At 42.5% G+C, this 20,409-nt stretch overlaps 1 protein-coding gene across 1 annotated transcript in view; it reads right to left on the bottom strand.

Moving 5' to 3' along the window:
• The window catches only part of ABCC4 (ATP binding cassette subfamily C member 4 (PEL blood group)), a 1,378,868-nt gene that overhangs the window by 580,174 nt on the left and 778,285 nt on the right, over nt 1-20,409 (bottom strand). The window lies entirely within an intron of this gene.

The raw sequence follows: 20,409 nt of genomic DNA, 5'->3' as shown, positions 1-20,409 counted from the left end.
CGTGTTCTGTACATTACCGTTCTTCTATTGCATTCAAGTGATTGCATCACGAAATTTCACTATGGTCATAAGCACGAAACCTATTTTAAACTTAATTTGCCTTTTGGTCAATTAAAGACATCAACAAAAAAAGTTTATTGTGTTTTGTAGGCATGATGTAAATACAGTGGTCAAATACAGTAGCATTGAACCCATGTTCAGAGAGAAAGCGATTACGTGGATTGTATCACATTGTTCAATAATTATTATCAAGTTCCTTGCTATCAATCTACCAAATGGAAAAACGCAGTGTCTAGTGTGCGGGGACTGAATATACAGAAAAGTCACTTCATTGCCCACATAAAACCATGTGATTTTCCCACCTTAAAAGACGTGAGCTCAGGTTGTGCGCTGCAGAAAACAGGATTCCTTTTTGGAGTGCACACACCCGAGCTCAAGTATTTCAAGGTGCTCTCACGTGTGCTAATGAGAATGACTTACCTTGCTCATACCGTGGCGCCCAGAAATACGTAAGATCGGGATATGCGCTGTACAAAAACCTGAGGTGTTTTATTTAACCGACTAGAATGTTACACCTTTTTTATAATAAGAATCTAGGCTTCCTATAGGATATACATGACCACTGCAGAAAACAGGATTCCTTTTTGGAGTGCACACACCCGAGCTCAAGTATTTCAAGGTGCTTTCATTATTTTTCTCTTACTTATTTTCTGTCCCCCTTGGCTACACCTCTTCCCTTGGTTTTGCATTCTCTATATCCTTTCGCCTCTTGTTAGGAACAAAACTTTTTGTTTAGAGGAATTAGAGCTGGATGTGTAGAAATAAAAATGTTTATTTTTCCAGAAGGCACTGCACTTGATATTTTTATTTTGATGTTACAAAGTAAATGGAAGTAAACTCCAGTATATAGCTGTTTAAAATATTCTATGGAGTAATGATTGGAACACTGGAATTTTTCCTGGACGAATGGCCACATTTCTCAGGAATATGTTTTGTTAGAATTATCCATAGAATAGTTTTGCTTCACATAAACTCGCTAACTGACCTCATTCACAAGTTGGTCTAAGCAGAGCTGAGACATATGGACACGAGTTTAAGGGACCATGCAATTAGTTGATGCAGAAACAGAGGCTACAATCGTTGTGAGTTGACACCAATGGTGGCAGGAGAAAAGAGTCCAGCATCCTGTTTATTGGGGCAGTTGCATGCCACGCTCAATGCCACATGACAAGGAAGACATGGGTTGGACAGGCCCAAGGCAATAGCCATGTAGTACCGGTAGTTCATCAGAGGTAATAGTGACTCATGAGGGAGTGCTAGAATGTCCTGGCATCTGTACATTGTAAATGTCAAGTATGTTCTATGAAGAGGCCTATATTTGCTCAAAAAAAGCTCCAGAAGAAGAGAAGCTCACCAGGAGCAGCACTTTCTTCCAAATTCTGAGGATGATGAATCTATGTGATGCTCCTTAGATCTTTACAGAGTTTCCTGTAACACTGTGGTGAGAAGGTGTAGAGGATCTTCTATGTTTTTTTTGCACCTCCATTGGTAGGGGATTTTTGCAGCTCTGCACAGTGACTGGAATGGAATAATATCAACTGTGACTAGGACCGAGAGCCTGAATCCTTGCGTGCTACCATGAACACTTTGTTTTCTCTTTGTCTGATCGTTTTAGGGTCTATGAAGGAGCACACACTTCGCAAACCCACCTTATGCTTGCAACCAAAGTACCACAGGCAGTGGGAAAGTAGGCCTATCTCAGGTTTTATACTATGAAATCTTAGAGGTAGAACATATTCTTCTCAAAAGGCAAGTTAAAACGCCTCAAAATGTGAAAATCAATGGCTTCGGATCCCGCATTTAGTAAATACAGATAAAAGGAACTGATGTTATTGACCCACTTTGTTGTTTCTGGAAGATGTTGCTGGAACCTAATTCTACAAGCCTGATGAAATCTAACCATCAAGCAGACCTAAGATCTAGTACAGTGTTTATATGTCCTACAAATTGTTTGTGACTTATGAAATATGACCCTCAAACTCACTTAAATGTTGTATAATGTATATATGATTTACAAAACGTATTTATTCTCAGTGAGCTTACAAGTGCTACATGCTCTCAATTGCAATTCCTCTGTAAATTTCAAAGGGTACCGCAGTAAGATTTACATTTACCTTAGAATTAATGCTTGTCTGCCTAAAATTGCTTTAATTTCAGTATAACAACCAAGATGGTAGTTGTCTACCCGATATGCCTGAAAAACCTTGAAAGGATTTAAGTTTATATGATTAAAGGAATAGTGTGCTAAATGTACATAATGCAAAGAATATTTACATCAGGGTGTAACCTATATATAACATTTGTATCCGAAAAGGCATGAAAGAGTCATACATCCAAATCTGTAGCAATATTCAAATATGAAAAGTACCCCACAGAACCAATTCTGAAATGTTCAAGACAGTTTCTAATTTACTTGATGCAAGTAGACAACTATGCAATTATACACAACGCCAGAAGATATCATAATTATAGATGTACTTTTTTTTCACCAGGAAAGTTTTGAAGGATTCCTGATCTGGAATTTGAGAACTCAAATTACTATTTTTACACCCAGAAGTGGAATTTATAGGCTCAAAAACGTTTGTGAATCAGGCGGCGAATGTCTAAACTCCCTCTATCACTAATCATTGTAAACAGAAGTATTTGTTTCCCCCGAAGGACTTTTCAAACAGACAGTGTTTGAAATTGCATGGCTATTTCATTGATTTTGATGCTAAGTATATATGTGTACTGTCCAGCTGAGGGAGCTGACCATTAAACTAATTTATTTAATTTAAGCAGTTTATCCAGTCTCTCTTAACCCCCTTGTATTCCTTAATAACACCTAGTTTTAAGTTATGTTTGCTTAATATACTATCACAGTGAGCATATAGCAGTACACAGTAACACAGACTATGGCAGGGAAGTTGTGTACTGTAAATTGCAAATCATTTTGGGGCTACAGTGCATCTTTTACTAATCCGATCTACATTGGGCCTATTCCATAGGTAGCCACAATGTATAAATCTTCTATTTAAAGTCCTGTAAAGCATATTTGTTGAAATTTGTTTAAGGTTTTTAAGATTTTTAGTAAATGTTTAATAAGTTAATATCGAACCATCAAACAGAAAATAAGCAATTAAATGAGACAAACCTACTTTACAGCCCTTCAACGCCCGAAGCCCTTTAACGGCTGGCATATTTCATCTATATAAATCAACAAATACATAAAATATGAGCAGGGATCAAATGTCGGTGTGGTGTATCCTACTCACAACTGAATAGGTGTATATTCCGCGGGTATGAACTACCCCACTGGTGTGGCTTACAGTCCCTTGGGAGTGCTTTGCAACATCATTAGTATTTGCAGAACAAAGTCAGCCACTAGTATGATAGGGGAGCGCTTTTGGATGATTAGATGCTGTCAATGCTATTGCAACGATCTCATCGCAGATCAGAGTCTGCCAGTTTCTGTGATGCTGGGTTCCAGGCTATCCATAGGACTGTGTAGTATAAATTACTTAGTTCATGGTTGATCGATGAACTGATATGCATAGAATCGTCTATGGATCTAGAAGATAGTTTGGAGGAGGTCTAAAATCACGGGCAGCTTGAATGTTATCAGATAGCTTAACTTGCCATTAGAATGCCTAAGCCTGGTGCTGCTCTCTAGGAGAAATATGATTTTTTGCTTTTTGACCTACTTAGTTTATGACCTTCTGTCCTGAGTGAATCTCACTACCTCAGTTATAATGGACTGGGACTGCCAATGGTCAGTCCTTTTAAGATAAGGTCTGCTGCTGTGCAGCTAATACAAGAAGGTCTGGGCTAGTTGCACATGCACAAAAATGCATCAGCATGTGTATGTGTGTTGCTGAGTGTATAAGAGTAACATCGGCTCAGCCAGATATCTCCGCACAGGTAGCCTGTTGCTGAAAGAACCCTTCAGAAACTGGGGCTGACCTGTGCAGGTCATATAATATGAGTAGACATTAATAGTGTCAATAGGTTCATGTGTAGTTTTTACTGAAAAGTCTGTGTGCTTCATGGTGTTATATACTATGAGCAAAATCTACATTAAACTAGAGGTGTACCATAGTTAGACGTAGAGATTCAGCTGTGCACCAATACTATGGTAAATCACAATCCTGGATAAAGATCCGACAACTCTTCACATATCTGAACTCCTAGTGGCACTAAGATTTATAATTTTTCTCTGGCTCAGCTCCTATGTAGATTTGGGTCCTTGAGTTACCCTGCTGGGCCAAGTTAATTAATCTGGCAGCGAGCTGGAGGACAAAAGACATCTCCATACAACTGAGCCTTTAGTTAGTAATTAAATCTACTCCTAGGAGGGGAGAGAGTGGGGGCAGAATTTGCATGTGCTAATTATTTTTCACATGGCACCAGGTATGGAAACGTTCTCTCCAACACAAACAAAGGAGGACTGCCAGACCTATGGAGCTAACCACAGGATTTGCTCCCCTTTGATGTTTTAGAGGAAAGGGGTCAGTCAGCTGTGACAGCTAAGGGCAAGGCTTCAGGCTTACAGAGAGGTTAGGGAAACCACTTTAAGTTGCCATGTTAAATGTCCCAAAATGCTGTGCAGGATGGTTGAGGCAGGGGTGGAGTAATGGTTTGACAGGTGTCTACCTCTAGGACTTTTCACCCCACCTCAAATCCCTGCAAAAGGTAATGACTTTTGAGAAGTGTTTGGACCTGGGGAAGGGATGCCAGAAGAATGTAAGAATGTACAGCTGGAAGAGAGAAGACTTTTGGCCCCTGCTGCAAGGATGGATTCAAGGACCTCTGACCTTATTTGGCATTAAGGAATTAGATTTGTTTCTACAGGATGAGTGGCACTGGCCCCCTAGACCCTTATGGGGACAGCAGATGGATAGAACTGCTGGAGGGGGACCCTCAAGGGCTAACCTGAAACCTCTGTGACCGGCTCTGTAGGAGTTTGATCTTCAGAAGGAGGGTGCTAGAGTTGAGAGTAGCTAGATTTGGCCATTAGGAGCACAACATACTTTACCCTATGCAAATTGACCAAACGGGGGCTGAGGGAATGGCAGAAAACATATGGTTCTCATGGGGGAACAGTTTTGACCAGCACACAAGTAGTGTCTTCACGGATTGTCAAAGACGCCCCAGAGAGGGTAAAGGGCCGCAGGAGTTGGCACAAAAAAACAATGGAATCTGGCAGAAGGTATGGCTGGGGGTCTCCTCCCCAGTCAGCTTTTTGTCCCCAGTGGCACTATCCCCAAAGGGCCAAAGCAACTCTCAGATTATAAAAAAAAACATGACTAGTGAAGCTGTGCTTGAACCTAATCCGAACCCAGAGGACCCTTCTCCCTAAGGGACTCAAGGACTGTGTGTGTCAGTCGACCAAGGGAGGGTTGCTGTGTGCTATCCCTGTATCCAAGCCTCAGGCGGCAGGTGCACCTGACTCACAGTCTCACAACTGGTTGGCCATGTGCGGGAAGATGAGTGCCTCATCCCTGCTCCTGCCCACAATGGTCCACCACCCAGAATGTGCCTCAAGGATATTCAGGAGCCAGCAGGGGGCTTGGGTATGGTGGATCTCATTCACGGCCACCATCAAACTCACCAATTAGTACTTGATTAGGACTGGGTACCCATATTGGGAAAGATGCATTGTGAGGCAGCAAATTCAGGAAAAAACATAAGGCACTCAAAAAACAGGTCTGTGGTACATTAAAGGCAATGCCACAGGAGAAGTCACAGCTGAGGAGCCTTGTCCCATAAGGCCTTTGGGCAGACCTACATATTTGCTTAATGAGATTTGTGATGTCTCAATAAAGGCAATGGTACCATGATAGAGTCAGCTTTTTTTCAGGGGAACTGTCAGGAATGTAGCAGCTGCACCTAGAAATGCCCTCCACATTTTCAGTGTAAAGTCACCTTAAGTCCCCCAGGATTTGTGACCTGAGAAGGCTCTTTTCTTTATTTCTAACTACTTCTAGAGCCTTGGCTTTTGCTTCGAGGTTGTGGGGAGAAGGGATCCCTGTTGGTTGGGCCTAAGACTGTACTTGCAGCATGCTAAATGTAGAAGAAATACTCTTGCACATGTTGGATCAAAATTGTAATACTTTATTGACAATAACAAAGTTGATAATAAAACCATAAACGGTATAATCAGGGGAGAAAAGGCTTTATTGACAATCTGACATTCAACATTCAATCATCACATCCTTTAATGAAGGTCAATCACATTTTTTGAAATGCTTTATTGACAATCCTGGGGTGATTAACAGTGAGCCATGGCAGGCTGTAATGAAGGTCATTGTCAGGTAGTATCATCCACAGTAGTTTTAATGGTGGTGCACTAGTTTATTGAGACGTTTTACTATTGTGGTGACAACCTGACTAGGTAAGTAGGCCAGCTTTATGATAATGTCAAACCCTTATATTTTGTTTCACATATGTTGGGAGGGGTAGTGTGGTTATAAGGTTCAGGGCTAGCTAGGGGTGTGAACTGTTAGGAGCATAGATATTTTGAACTGCAATCATGTATATATTTGTAAATGAATGCATAGTATTAAGTAGTGTGTGTTTTATAATGTACTTTTCCTTGTTACAAATAAAAGCACTGACTAGACAACAATCAACTAGGTGTAGTTTGCCATGTGCTTGCGGACTGAGGTAGTAGCCCACCACCTCCTGTGAGTAGGCCTTGGACTTCTCTGGCACGCTACCCTGTGTCAAGTGCTGTAACTGAGTTCTTGGTTCCCATCAGACAAAAGGTTTAGTGCATATTACTTGTGAAGGGTCTACATCCTGCACATCTAATAACCCACTTTCTTACACTATTTGACTGAAGTGACCCATCTGTCCTTTGTAATTGCAAAGTATGTGGAATAGCACAGTTCAGTTCAGTGTATATGAGCTACTCAGTCATATCTGTACTTGTGGTGCCTTTGTGATGTGTCTTGGATCAACAACACTGCCTATCTGAGCTGTGGTGAATGAATTTGAAGTGTTCAGTTTAATGGGCAGTGTTTGATATATGTGTGTATGGCATGTCCTGGTTAAAACTAATAAAATTTGTTTTTAATCACTGGTATCCAATGTAGGTCCAAGGGGCCATGCCCATGCCGGAGTTTCAGGGAGTCGCTGGATCTCAGTTACACAGCACAGAAAATCTGGCATTTATTCACCCCTGATCCAGCTGATCTGTTTGGACATCTCAGATTTTGCTACTTCTAGAAGCTGGTTTTATGCACCAGTTGGCATGCTGTTCACCTATTACAGACTTGCATTTTTCTCACAGACAAACAACAGGTGATGCAACTTCTTGTGATGTCTGCTAGGGTTAACATGAGGTGTGACATCAGCTTCACAACCCCTATAATGTTGGTCAAACTATTAAACTGCTTTATCTATCCTAATACTTATATCAATAATAAAAATTAAAAAAAGATAGGGTTTTATTTAAAAACATCGCATTGATTAAAATAAAACACGTTCCACATTTGCAGACTTTTATTTTAATCTTAAAAATTAAATATGAAAACAGAAAAAATCAGTTTGACTCCAAAAGATATGTAAACACATGAGTTCTTAGGTAAATTTAAGGCGCAGTTCGGTCAAACAAAAGCAAAAAGGAGCAGCCCAGGAGCTTTTCGAAAAGTAGTGAATTGAGTGTTGATAACCTATAGCCTAATGGAAACAGTTCTGCACTGAATGATGATAACCTATGTTCTGAAAGACTAAGAACACCTTTAGAGAACCCAGAGCCAATCTGCATAACTAGAATATGTCAATAAAGAACAACAGAGGGCACAAAAACTTTCAAAAATGAGTCAGCATATTTGGAGAAGAAATCAGTCCATGCAGCTCAATCACAGGAGGGATATCAGCAAAAGGTAACTGGTGCTACATTATCACAAATGCATACAAAATAATCTGGAACAGTTTAGCCTTTACATTCTCATTTGCGGTTATATTTTGGTTTTATGGGCAAATTATGTGCTGGGCTAGCCGCTCTTTTCTTTAAGGTACTACCCACTTTTGAAAAGGCACTAAGTAATTGTGAGATATTGGGTTACTGGTTGAGGGGGGTGAAAGCCTACTCAAGAAGCAACACAATCCTTGTCAGGGTGAGGCACAAGCAAACCCCAAATTAACCTGTGCTCAACGTTCTGGTAGCTTGGCCGAGAGCACTCAGGCTTAACTCAGAGACAATGTGTAAAGTATTTTCACAGCACGTCAAACAGTAATAGAGTGAAAACTCAACTAAAAAGAAAATCCTAAACCATTTTAGAAAAAATAGAGCAAACTTTAATAAATAAAACAAGAACAAAACAACACAAATTCAATCAGTAAAACCAGAGATTTGCAATTTCAAATATTTAAGTAAAAGCAGAGCCAAAAATCACAAAGCACCAACTATGGTTATCTGGTCATGCCGGATAGGGACAATGTAAAAAGTTCAGACTACCTGTGATGGAGCGTGGGCCACTATACGGGCCCAGTTAGGCCCGCTGAACAAAGTGCAGAGAGGATTTATGGGGCTTTGTGTTAGTTTCAAAGAACTGTGCGGTATAGCTGGCAGGGCTTTGCGTCAGTTCCAATGAAACTGGCAGCTGTGCAGCAAGGCTTTGCAGAGCAATGCGTTGCTTGGTGTTGATTCTTATGAGGCTGGCAGCTTTGCGACGAGGCTTTGCAAGGTTTCGTGTAGTTTTGCATGAATTAGAATGGGGGCCACAACAGGGCTTGTTAGGGCACCTTCAGACCCACTTCCAAGGTCCAGGACTGGGGTGGCACCATTCAGAAGGGTAGAGCCCACAGATTACAGGGCCCAGGTGCTAGGTTCAAGGTTGCCAGAAGCCTGTTATATGCGTGAGGCTTCTGATCAGAAGGCCAGCCGACTAGTCCTTGGAGTCACTCTGGGGTCCTGGGTTCAGTGTTGTATGTCCAGTCCATTTTACCCACGCAAGAGAGCAACAGGCAACACAGCAGGAAAACATTCCTGTAGAGTAGCAGTCCTTTCAGCAGCACAGCAATCGCTCTTCCTGGTAGAGTATCTACAGGTCCAGAAGAGTACTGAAGTGTACTGAAGAGCTGGCGTCCAGGATCCAATATGTATACTTGGTTCTTCTTTGGAAGTGGGACTAACTACGGGGGGTATGCAGCCCTTTGTGTTAAGGCAGGACCCACCCTATTCAAGTATAAGTAAGCCTGTGCCCAGCTCTGCCGTGTCATCCTGCCAGTGCTGGGCCACCTAGGCACACTTAAGCTCTCCATTGTGTGTGGTTGTCTAGGAGGAATACACAAAGCCCAACTGTCAGCTAGAATCAGCCATGTGACCCAGAGACAGACTGCAGGAACTAAGTGGCTAAGGCAGGAAAATGCCAGCTTTCTAAAAGTGGCTTTTCCAAAATTATAATTTAAAATCCAACTTAACTTCACCATGAGAGAGGGTTTTTTCATTACAATTTCAAAGACACCAAACATGAACTAGTTACCTGCTCCCATTTGGAATTTATCACCTACTAACTATAATAAAGTAACCCCAGTGTTAGTCTATAGAAAAGCAGCCCTTGTAGTAATGAAAAACTAATTTAAGAGTTTTTCACTACCAGGACATGTAAAACTAAAAAGTACATGTCCAACTTTTTGAACACACAGCACCTGCCATGTGGGCTGTCCAGGACCTACTCTAGGGGTGACTTATATGTATTAAAAAGAACAGTTTGGGCCTGGCAAAATGGTTATTTTAGCAGGCTGACATGACAGTTTAAAAACTACACACATAGGGTGCAATGGCAGACATGTTTAAAGTGCTACATAAGTGGATGGCACAATTAGTGCTGCAGGCCTACTAGTAGTATTCAACATACATGCTCTATGCACAGGTAGTGCCACTTTACTAGGGACTTTTCAAATAAATTAAATATGCCAATTGGGTATAAGCCTTAAAGAGAGAACACAAGCACTTTAGAACTGGTTATCAGTGGTAAAGTGTGCAGAGTCGTAAAGCCAACAGAAAACAATGTCAGCAAACCAGGAGGGTTGAAAGCAAAAAGTTAGGGGGGAACCACTCAAGGGATCCTAGGTAGTATAATAAACATATTTATTATATAATGTGATGCTGTTATTATGTAGTTTAATTATATTAATGGTAAGGGCTGGACAGAGGGGTCGGTCCTTTAACACTTTTCTTTAGGTCCTGTGGAAAGGGTAGGCCATACGGAAGCCACCCCGTTTGTCATAGGTGCAACATGGTTGTTGAGAGGATGCCCCTGGAAAGTAGTGCCTAACAGCCCCAAGAAGAAAACTCCTAAAGGACCAAATCCAACAAGGTGTGGGTCCCACTTGCAGCATGCTTCTTGCAGTGATGAATGGTAACACCAGGGATGAAGCAGAACTGGCTCTGGAAGGACTGGAAAAGAGGTTGAGCTGGCAGGTCTGGAGATGGCAGGGCTATAGCACAGCTGGCACTGGCACAACTGCAGTAGAGTTGAAGCTGCCATGACTGGAGCAGAGCTGAAGCTGGCTGTTCTGGAGCAGAGCTGAAGCTGGCAGGACAAAAGCAGAGTGGGTAGAGGCAGGACTGGAGCAGAGCTCGAGTTGGTAAGGTTGAGGCAGGAAAGTAGCGAGGTATGGAAAAGCAAGAGCAAGTCAGAGGAGTTGTGATGCACTGATACAATTATTAGAGACTCTTTTAATACTGGAAGGACAGGATCCACCAGGCAGAAAGGGGCTGGCCTTGGTACCACCTAACAGAAACAGGCTAGACCCGGAACAGAAATCAGAAGGGGATAAATGGACAACCTGAAATGCCGTCAATGACTAGTAGCCATCTTTAAATGGACTGTGTGTTTTTAATGGGCATCCCATACAGTTTTTCACTAAAGGGGAGGTGAAGTGAACATTTCCATATGAAGCTGTGGCTTTTGCTTGCTTGGAACCATAACAATTTTGTAGTATACTGTTCAGGAAATATTTATTGCTCTATTACATATAATATTATTATATTTATTTAAAACCTGAACTACCAATAATCTCACATTTGTCACGGAATGCCATTTAGGCAATATGCTGACACTGGAAATTCAGATAGAGTGTGAAAAGGATAAAGTAACTCATGATATCTCCATAACTCATACTGTATAGGTTATTTCTCATTAGGAAGTTGAGGATATAATGTCATTAGTGGGTGGAGCCAGAAACAACTTTGATAACTGAGAATCCAGAGCTTTGTGCACCAATATCATACACACATTTCTGCATCACAGGCTTCCAGTCATCTTTCCTTCAAATGTGCACGCCCTCATCAGTCCTCTTCTTTAAAAAAGGAGCCAGTGTGTGTTTCTAGCGATAGCTGTGGGGTTGGTGGGATGGCTTTAATAACGTAAAAAAGCATACGGTTCAATAGTTAAGAAGTCACAATAAAATTAATTTTATACTAATGTTGCATCCTGGTTCTTTTCCATTCTTAACTTTTGGGTAGATACTACAGCAGCTGGATATGAGAAAGGGAGCCCTAGGAACACAGTATGCCCAGAACTTCCAGGCAACATTTTTTATCACTTGAGGAGGATTCCTCAGGGACAGACGGGGCAAAATACCTGTTGGGATAACAAGCATATATCTCTGACAAATGGATACCCAGAAAATAAGACCAATAATGCCTTAGTCTTGGAAGAGTCTGCCTGGACATCAGATGCAAGTTGGGCTCAACATAGAGTAGTAAAAGGTGATACATGACATTATCCATTTGATAATGATGGCCCTAGTAGCTTCCATGCCAGTTCCCACTCCCACAGTTCCTATTCCTGGAAGATCTGGCAATTGTGCAAGACTTGGAATTCTTGTCGGCAATCTTGGATGGCCATCTTGGATGGTGCACTATATAAACTGTGCCCCTCCAATTCATAATGCTTGAAGATAGAGCTGCCTTCTTCATATAGATTGCTCCTGCTTTGCAGGAGCAATCTCAGGACCTGTGCACTCTGGACGTGCTCACCATACCAGGTTGAGTAAAGTGATTTCAGGAAGGGATCTCAAAAAGTGGAAGTTTGTTTTGTTTACACACAAGCAACACCAACCATGAAGTCTACTGAAGAGACAATTGTAGTGGTGTCAAAGGATCTTACTACATGATTCCTAAAAGACTCGTCATGCTTCTTGCAGATATTTCTCGTGACTTAATCTGCTCTTAATTTGTAGGAGTATCTTACTCTCATCATGTGAAATGGAGTGTTTTTTTGACTTTGCACTTCCTGTGAATTATTTCACATATTTCTATGGGACCTTGCACATATCTAAAGATGCCTACCAGTTTGACAGCTAAGTGGTCAGGTTTTGTGATGCAACAAAAGCTAACTTATTTGGAATAGAGCAAACACATAATTTTGGATTTGTTGCTGCTTTGAGTTTTTTGATTATTTCTTGCCTCAGGGTCTGAGGTGGGTTTCTTTTTCTTGTAGGTGGAGGCAAAATGTGCCCTTTCTTATTTTATGAGCTTTTATTATAGTTTTTTGTTTATTCACGATCCCTTCTCCTGTGGTCACTCTTGCATTCACTATGTTACTTGAACCATGAAGGTGAATAGGTCATCACGAGGGACCATGGGACCATGCCCCACCTGTGATTCTATGCAGAGAAGAATGTGACCCAAGGGAGTGTGACACAAACAGTGAGATATTTTTCCTTTTCCTTTCTTCTTGTTGGAAAAGACCATTATCAAACTAAAAAGACCACTTGAACTATCTTGTGCTGAATGTTAAACTCTTCTTAATCACATGGATTGGGATGTGCAATGTGTGTCTCAGTTTAGGGCAGCTGGACAGAGTCCCCAAAATCTGCAAGGGCTTCCTATACCCTCATACCAACCACAAGCAGTTCTTAATCAATTGGCAGTTCTGTTAGTTGCCCCCAGGGAAGGGTTCAGGGGACTTACAGAATCTTAATATTTTTCTCACACAATGCTGTTTGCAATTTTTGTGTTGCCCTCATTCCTTTGCCACACCAGAATCTTGTGTGGCATTAGCCTTGCGCTATCCAAAGGGTGACACCACTACCTGGTCTTTTCCAGTGGTCACCAGAGATATCCTAGTATAATACAATTTGATGCCTTTGTAACTGAACTACATTACATATTCAGTTGAGGGACTGTAACTCAGATTGCGTTATGGCAATAGAGATTTATTAACCTTTTTAGCCCATTTCAATAATCAAGTGATTCAGTCTGACTGGTTGAAGGCCAGTAGACAACATTTGTTTTATAGTGGCTTTAGAGATTACCTAAATGGCTTGCTCGCCCAAGTTATGGATGGATATTTATAGTGGCTTTAGAGATGACCTAAATGGCTTGCTCGCCCAAGTTATGGATGGATATGTTTAGTGCAATGCTATGATTAACATTTTGTTACAAGTGGATTACTGTTTAGCAGAAAGCAAAGGGGAGAAGAGACGCTCTGATGTGCATATACCACCAAACCCAGAACAGATCAACCACCACACCCTACCAATGAAACTCCTGTGGATCCACGAAAATCCGTTCTGCTCACTCTCTCTTTTTAAGCAAGAAAAAGAAAGGAGACTGGCCAATCTATGTCTATTTTGATCAAGGAATGCATTCTGTAAGAGACTGTGGCAAAAAACAGTGAAGACTCTCACAACCTACCAGAGCACTTGCAAGTACCAAGGAGGGTTCTACGACTAGACAAGCAAGCACCAGAACACTGCACCAGACTATCAAGGTATCCTTATTGTTTGTATTTTTAAACGCTGTCGCAATAGCTGCAATGATTGATACGGGGCAACAGGGAATCATGGTGACTCACATTTAGTTCTACTGCATACAGTATCCTCTATAAGCAAGGGTTTCCCTAGACAAGTGAGCGTTGTCGATGGTTCCGTTTTATCACTTTGACTAGTCACTCACTGCACTGCGGAGGCAAGGATAATCTGTTCAGGCGGACAAACTGGTACACTTAAGTTCTATTTGACGCCCATCAACCTGGTATTATTTTGGCCTTACCATGCATGGCTGTTAACTCACAACCCCACCACTGACTGGCAAAAGAAGACCGCAGCCCTCTTGTATGCTATTGCAAAAACCACTCCAGATCTCCAAATTCTTGCAACACATGTTCTGAGATGAAAAAGAGTTTTAGCTGCTTTATTCTGGGCTTCCTGCACACTATTAGGACTATGCAGACATTTATAGTGAAAGCAAGGGATACACTCTACCTCTATACCAGGAGTTTGATTATCAGATCGATTTGGAGTGGAAGCCAGAAAACATTGCAACCATATACATGCCTTTCCTAGGGAAAAAAATAAACTCCTGTGTAAATATCTTGGCAAGTACCTAGCTAATGGATTAAATAGACATGAAAAATTCCCAGTTTCATCTCCACTGTTCTTTTTTACCCAAATAATAGGAAGAGTGGAGAGATCAGGACCTGCAAAGAGCATTCATTCAGATCGCTATAAAACTGTAATCTTCTACTGAGCTTGAGGCTTCTTGATCAGGTACATTCTTCCACAATTTTCACTGAACTGTATTTACATGGAGCTAACCATATGATCAGGACCCGGAAGGGGATGAATGAAAAAAGGTTTTTTGTACCAAATGTAGCCATTCTGAACAACAGCTGATGCTCTTTGGTCTAAGCAATGCTCCAGAAGCTTTTCAGCACTTTGTAAATAACGTATTGAGAAAATACCAGATGTGTTTATGATCATTTAGACAGACGATATTCTAATTGTTTCCTTTTTGGATAAAGAACATGTAATTCATATTTGGAAGGAAATTTCGTCTTAAAAGGAAAACAATTTGCTTATGGGGTACTTGATTTGTATTTTAAACTCCCCTGCTCATTGTGCAATGGGGCCATACTGTTATATGGCATATACATCCTATATCAGAACACAGATATATGGCTATTCCTCATGTGCACTGAACGTCTTTGTGAGAAATATTTTGTTAAAAACACAGTGAATGAAAAAGGTATACCAGTTCTCAAGATGTGCAAAACAAGGTCCAAGGGGCAGAGTCACAATTCACAGAGAATAGTTTTATTAGAAGGCAATGTACATAGACTATAATTGTCTATGTGTATGATGGGGGAATGACTTAACGTTACTACAGAAACCAAAATTTGATTGGGGAATGTAATTGGGACGGTTGCGTTTTTTTTTTTAAATCGCACATAACATATTTAGGCTTAACCAACAAGAAGATATGGTTATTTGCCAAGACTCATGTGATTTAGATCAGGAGGAGAAACTGGGATTAGAAAACAGATGGCTGAGGTAGAAGGTAGTCACTAAGCCACCAAACCAAATGTTTGTGTACAACATCTCTGCAACTGCGATCTTTAGCCAGGAGCATGTCTTTTGGTTGACAGTGCACTGACAGAGTAGTGTGGATTGTATGATACTAAAATATCATTGTCAGAGTATCGGGCAGATTCATAAACTGCTTTTTGCAGTATATAAAGTAGTACTAATACAGTAGTACTACTCACTAACTACAAAATGAATTCACAAACCTTCATGTTTAAATCTCCACCTCCGCTTTCGTATGTTCCTTAGGGAGAGATCTTTACATATGGACGGCTGAAGGAGTGTTAAGGAGGGGTTTAGGGAGAGACATGGTAATACAAGCATACACAAAGAAAAGACTTAGGGGGTCATTACAACCCTGGCGGAAGGCGGAGAACCGGCGGTAAGACCGCCAACAGGCTGGCGGTCTCACTCTGTGGAATTATGACCATGGCAGTTACCGCCATGGTCATCCGCCGTCACTATACCGCCGGCGGTATTTGGACCCGGCTTACCGCCGTGGATTTCCAGCGGTTTGAACCGCCATGAAATCCATGGTGGTAAGCACTATCAGTGCCAGGGAATACCTTCCCTGGCACTGATAGGGGACTTGCCCACCCCCCCACCCCGACTCCATCTCCTACCCCCCCACCACCCCTGCCACCCCCCAAAGTAGGCGGGGCTCCCCTCCCCACCCCGACCCCCAACATCCCTTCACCCATACCCACACAACATGCACGCAGGAACCACCTACATACTTACATGCACACACGCCGACATACATGCCTACATCCACACACACAGTCATACACGCACACCCACATTCAAACATACACGCACACATCCATACCCACAGACATACACGCACTCATTCCCATGCACACAACACCCCCGCAGGCATACACGCACTCACACACCCCCTCTACATACACACACACACCCCCACAACACACAACACCCCCCTCCCCTCACAGACGATCGACTTACCTGGTCCGACGATCCTCTGGGAGGGGACGGGAGCCATGGGGGCAGCTCCGCCGACACCACACCGCCAACAGAACACCGCCACGGCGAATCACAGGACGTGATTCGCTGGGCGGTGTTCTGTTGGCGTGGCGGTGGAGGTGGAGCAACCTCCACTTCCCCGCCTCCCGCCAGTATGGCTCTTGGCGGCTCTCCGTCCGTAAAAGGACGGAGACCTGCCAACGGTCATAATAGGCCGAGCGGCAAACCGCCACCAATGGTGGTCTTCCGCACGGCGGTCCCTCGGCGGTCTTCAAAAAAGACCCCTGAGGTCAAAATGACCCCCTAAGGGCCTGATTACAACTTTGGAGGAGGTGTTAATCCGTCCCAAAAGTGACGGTAAAGTGACGGATATACCACCAGCCGTATTACGAGTCCATTATATTCTATGGAACTCGTAAAACGGCTGATGGTATATCCGTCACTTTACCGTCACTTTTGGGACGGATTAACACCTCCTCCAAAGTTGTAATCAGGCCCTAAGACCATTGCTAATCACAAAAACTACACTCCTAAAGTTACTACAGCCCAAATGTCTGCAATAACGTTATAAATGTACTTCAGCTTAGTCATAGAATAAATATAGCACCACACAAGGCCACTCACAGGTACGTCAACACACTTCCATAGAAAACAAGGGATTTAAAATAATACCCATGGGAAATAATGGTAAGTAAATTCAATTTTAATTTAATTTTAATTGAAAGTAACTCAACAATTACATTTTAAACTCATATACTAACTCGTAACTAAATAGTTAAATGTTAGTGGTAAAAATATTTTTAAATTATCTTCTAATAATTAAGAATTCAATAAACATTTAATTTCAAGAGTTCATGTGTCTTAACTTTCGCTTTTATTAGGTATAAGCTAATTGATAAACGTTATCACTTTTCCCTATACTTTACCTTAGGGAGATCAAACAATCTTTCACTCAAACAGGGTAAATTACTTTTGGGACAAAAAGAGTCTGACAGTGCGAGACGTACACAAGGACAGAAGATAGAATCGTGGTATATTTTAAAAATAGTTTCTGTGGTTGTCTAGTGAATTAGGGTTTGTGTTCTGGACTTTGATCTTCACCGAACCAATGGTCACGAAGTCTGACTGAAGTCAACAGTCATGCTTTAGGATCATTAGAGATCTGGCTGCTGAAGTTTGAATGGGTTGCATAGTAAGGTTATTTGATTGCCTACGTAACAAATTGATACTGGAACCCAATCTCAACGAGGCCATAGAGCATCGCAGAAGCCTCCAGTCTGTAATCTGCTAATGAGACAGTGGACATCCTTTGGACAGCCCTACTGCTGCTTTGAATCTACATGCACCATGACGGCAAAATGGTCACAGCTCGAAGATTCGGAGCTGGGTAGTTAAAAAACAATATTCTGATTTAGTCAACAAGTGATGTCACTGGGGCTTCCTGTATTGATGGTGAACGAAAACACCCAAAAGAACAGTGCTTTGTAAACAGTTGCTAAGCCAATACAAGCCCTATTCATTTCCATCCACAGTAGATCTTATAGTTCCATGTGACAAGAAAGAGTAATATTTTACGCAAAAACATAGGCTCCAATATACAAACTACCAAGATCTCTCAACAAAAATGTAGCTTGTGTTTAATTTTTGATTCCAGCCAAACTCCCTTTCCACAGATTCGAGGACCGGGTTGATTTATTGTTCTATTTGTTGGGGGCAAGTGTTTAGTAGCAGTATTCGTTTCAGCTTTCCATCGTGGTAACGAGAAACATATACATACAGTGAACATTTCGGTAGCCTTTGATTTGCACTGAACGATTTTGAAAAATATGATTTCCTGTCTATGCTTTCACATGCTGACAAGCTGTTTGGTAAATTATATTGTTCTGAATCGTTTAGTCCAGGGCAGAGGAAGTGTGGTCCACTAAAACCAAGCTGTTCACTGCATTTTCTTCACATGAAGATTAAACTGTCCATAACGTGAGATACAAAAGCTACAACTATTTAACCGTGCAGTGCAGCAAGGACAATAGCAGAGATAATGTTTCTAAATCCTTTCTGACTTTAAAAATAGTACGGGCCATAAAATAGCCCCAAGACTTTTCCACCAAAGACTTCCTTGTGGGTGTACATTGTGGTCGCAGCATATAACTCTTCAATTCCTTTTCAAGAAACAAAACTTGTTGAGCCCTTACCTAATCCCTTTTGACTCTGCACTCTTGCCATCCAAAACAATATGACAGGATATGCTTCAAAAATGATGTCACAAGTCACACAAAGCAAGCAGCAGAATAGAAAATCGAAACAGTGTCAACATCCCTCAGTGTCAAGCTGGAGATTAGGCCGACCATTGGGATAAACACAATACTGCAAGGAATGAAACGCGCACCCAGTATTTTATTCCTCAGGCCCGTGGAGCTGCTTAACCCAGGAAAATAAAAGATAGAAAGAGACGAATTCTTTAATCAACAATGTCGGCAGCTCAGCTTTAGTAGCGGCCTCATCAGAAAAAATACCAAAGCATCCAAAAGACTGTTATAGTGGTTAGAAAAATAGATAAAATGTCACTGGACCTGAAAGGCTTGAATGGATTTGGTATCTGGGAATTTTCCGCTAAATGTAAATCCCATGGAGGAGCTTTGAATCATCTGGAAGGTTTAAATGAGATGCACAGCTAAGAGGGAGCGCGATACTGGAGTAGGAACGCCACCAAGAAAATAATGTACTGCCCCCTGGAGGCCCATGATCACACTTTAAGAGTTTTGGTATTTAGCCCTTTGCATAAACCTTGAGTTAATAAACCAAAACAAACTAAAAACATTTCTGTTTGCAAACCTCAATGTATATTGCTTACAACAAACATTTACAGCTTTGCACAAGTAAATAACCTTTGCATGGAAAAAGGAGAGTATCTGTCCATGAAAACAGCATTTGATTTTGGTGGACAGACCCCACTCACTATGGGCCAGATTTATGGATCCCTTGCGCTGTTCCAACGCCACGTTAGCATCATTTGTTTGACTCTAATGTGGCGTTGGAAGGGAAAAAACACTGCACCGTATTTACACAGTCGCGCAATGCATGCATTGCGCCACTTTGTAACACCTTGCGCCACATTATGCTGGCGCTAGACATAATGGGGGTCATTCTGACCCTGGCGGACGGTGGCCGCCAGGGCCACCGACCACGGGAGCACCGCCAACAGGCTGGCGGTGCTCCCACGAGCATTCTGACCGCGGCGGTTCAGCCGCGGTCAGAAGCGGCAAGTCGGCGGGCTCCCGCCGACTTACCGCTGCTCGGGGGAATCCTTCATGGCGGCGGAGCGCGCTCCGCCGCCATGAGGATTCTGACCCCCCCTACCGCCATCCTGTTCATGGCGGGAAAGCCGCCATGAACAGGATGGCGGTAGGGGGGGTCGCGGGGCCCCTGGGGGCCCCTGCCGTGCCCATGCCAATGGCATGGGCACGGCAGGGGCCCCCGTAAGAGGGCCCCGCAAAGTATTTCAGTGTCTGCCTTGCAGACACTGAAATACGCGACGGGTGCCACTGCACCCGTCGCACCTTCCCACTCCGCCGGCTCGATTACGAGCCGGCATCCTTGTGGGAAGGGAGTTTTTCCCAGGGCTGGCGGGCGGTCTTTTGGAGACCGCCCGCCAGCCCAGGGAAAAACTCATAATACCCTCCGCGGTCTTCTGACCGCGGAGCGGTATAATGGGGGCGGAATTCTGGCGGGCGGCCTCCGCAGCCCGCCATAATCAGAATCACCCCCAATGTGTGCAAGGGGGACATTCTGGTGCTAGGGGTCTGAAAAAATGGTGCAAAGGAATCTACAAGATTCCTTTGCACCATTTTTATTGGCATGTTTTAATGCCTGCTAAGTGCAGGCGTTAAAAAGAGGATCACATTATTTACAATGGGCCTCTGGGTGCTTTGCAGGATTAGCGTCATCATTTTTTATGCTCGTCCTGCAAAGCACCGGACTAGAGTAAAAAATTGTGACGCCCGTCACCCTAGCTACTGCCATGGTGTGCCGTATTATAACTACCGTGCTACCATAGTGGCA

This window comes from Pleurodeles waltl, chromosome 8, assembly GCF_031143425.1.
Source record: "Pleurodeles waltl isolate 20211129_DDA chromosome 8, aPleWal1.hap1.20221129, whole genome shotgun sequence".
Classification (NCBI taxonomy): Eukaryota; Metazoa; Chordata; class Amphibia; order Caudata; family Salamandridae; genus Pleurodeles; species Pleurodeles waltl.
The sequence above is the reverse complement of the archived record's forward strand: the minus strand, read 5'-3'. Positions and strand labels throughout refer to the sequence as shown.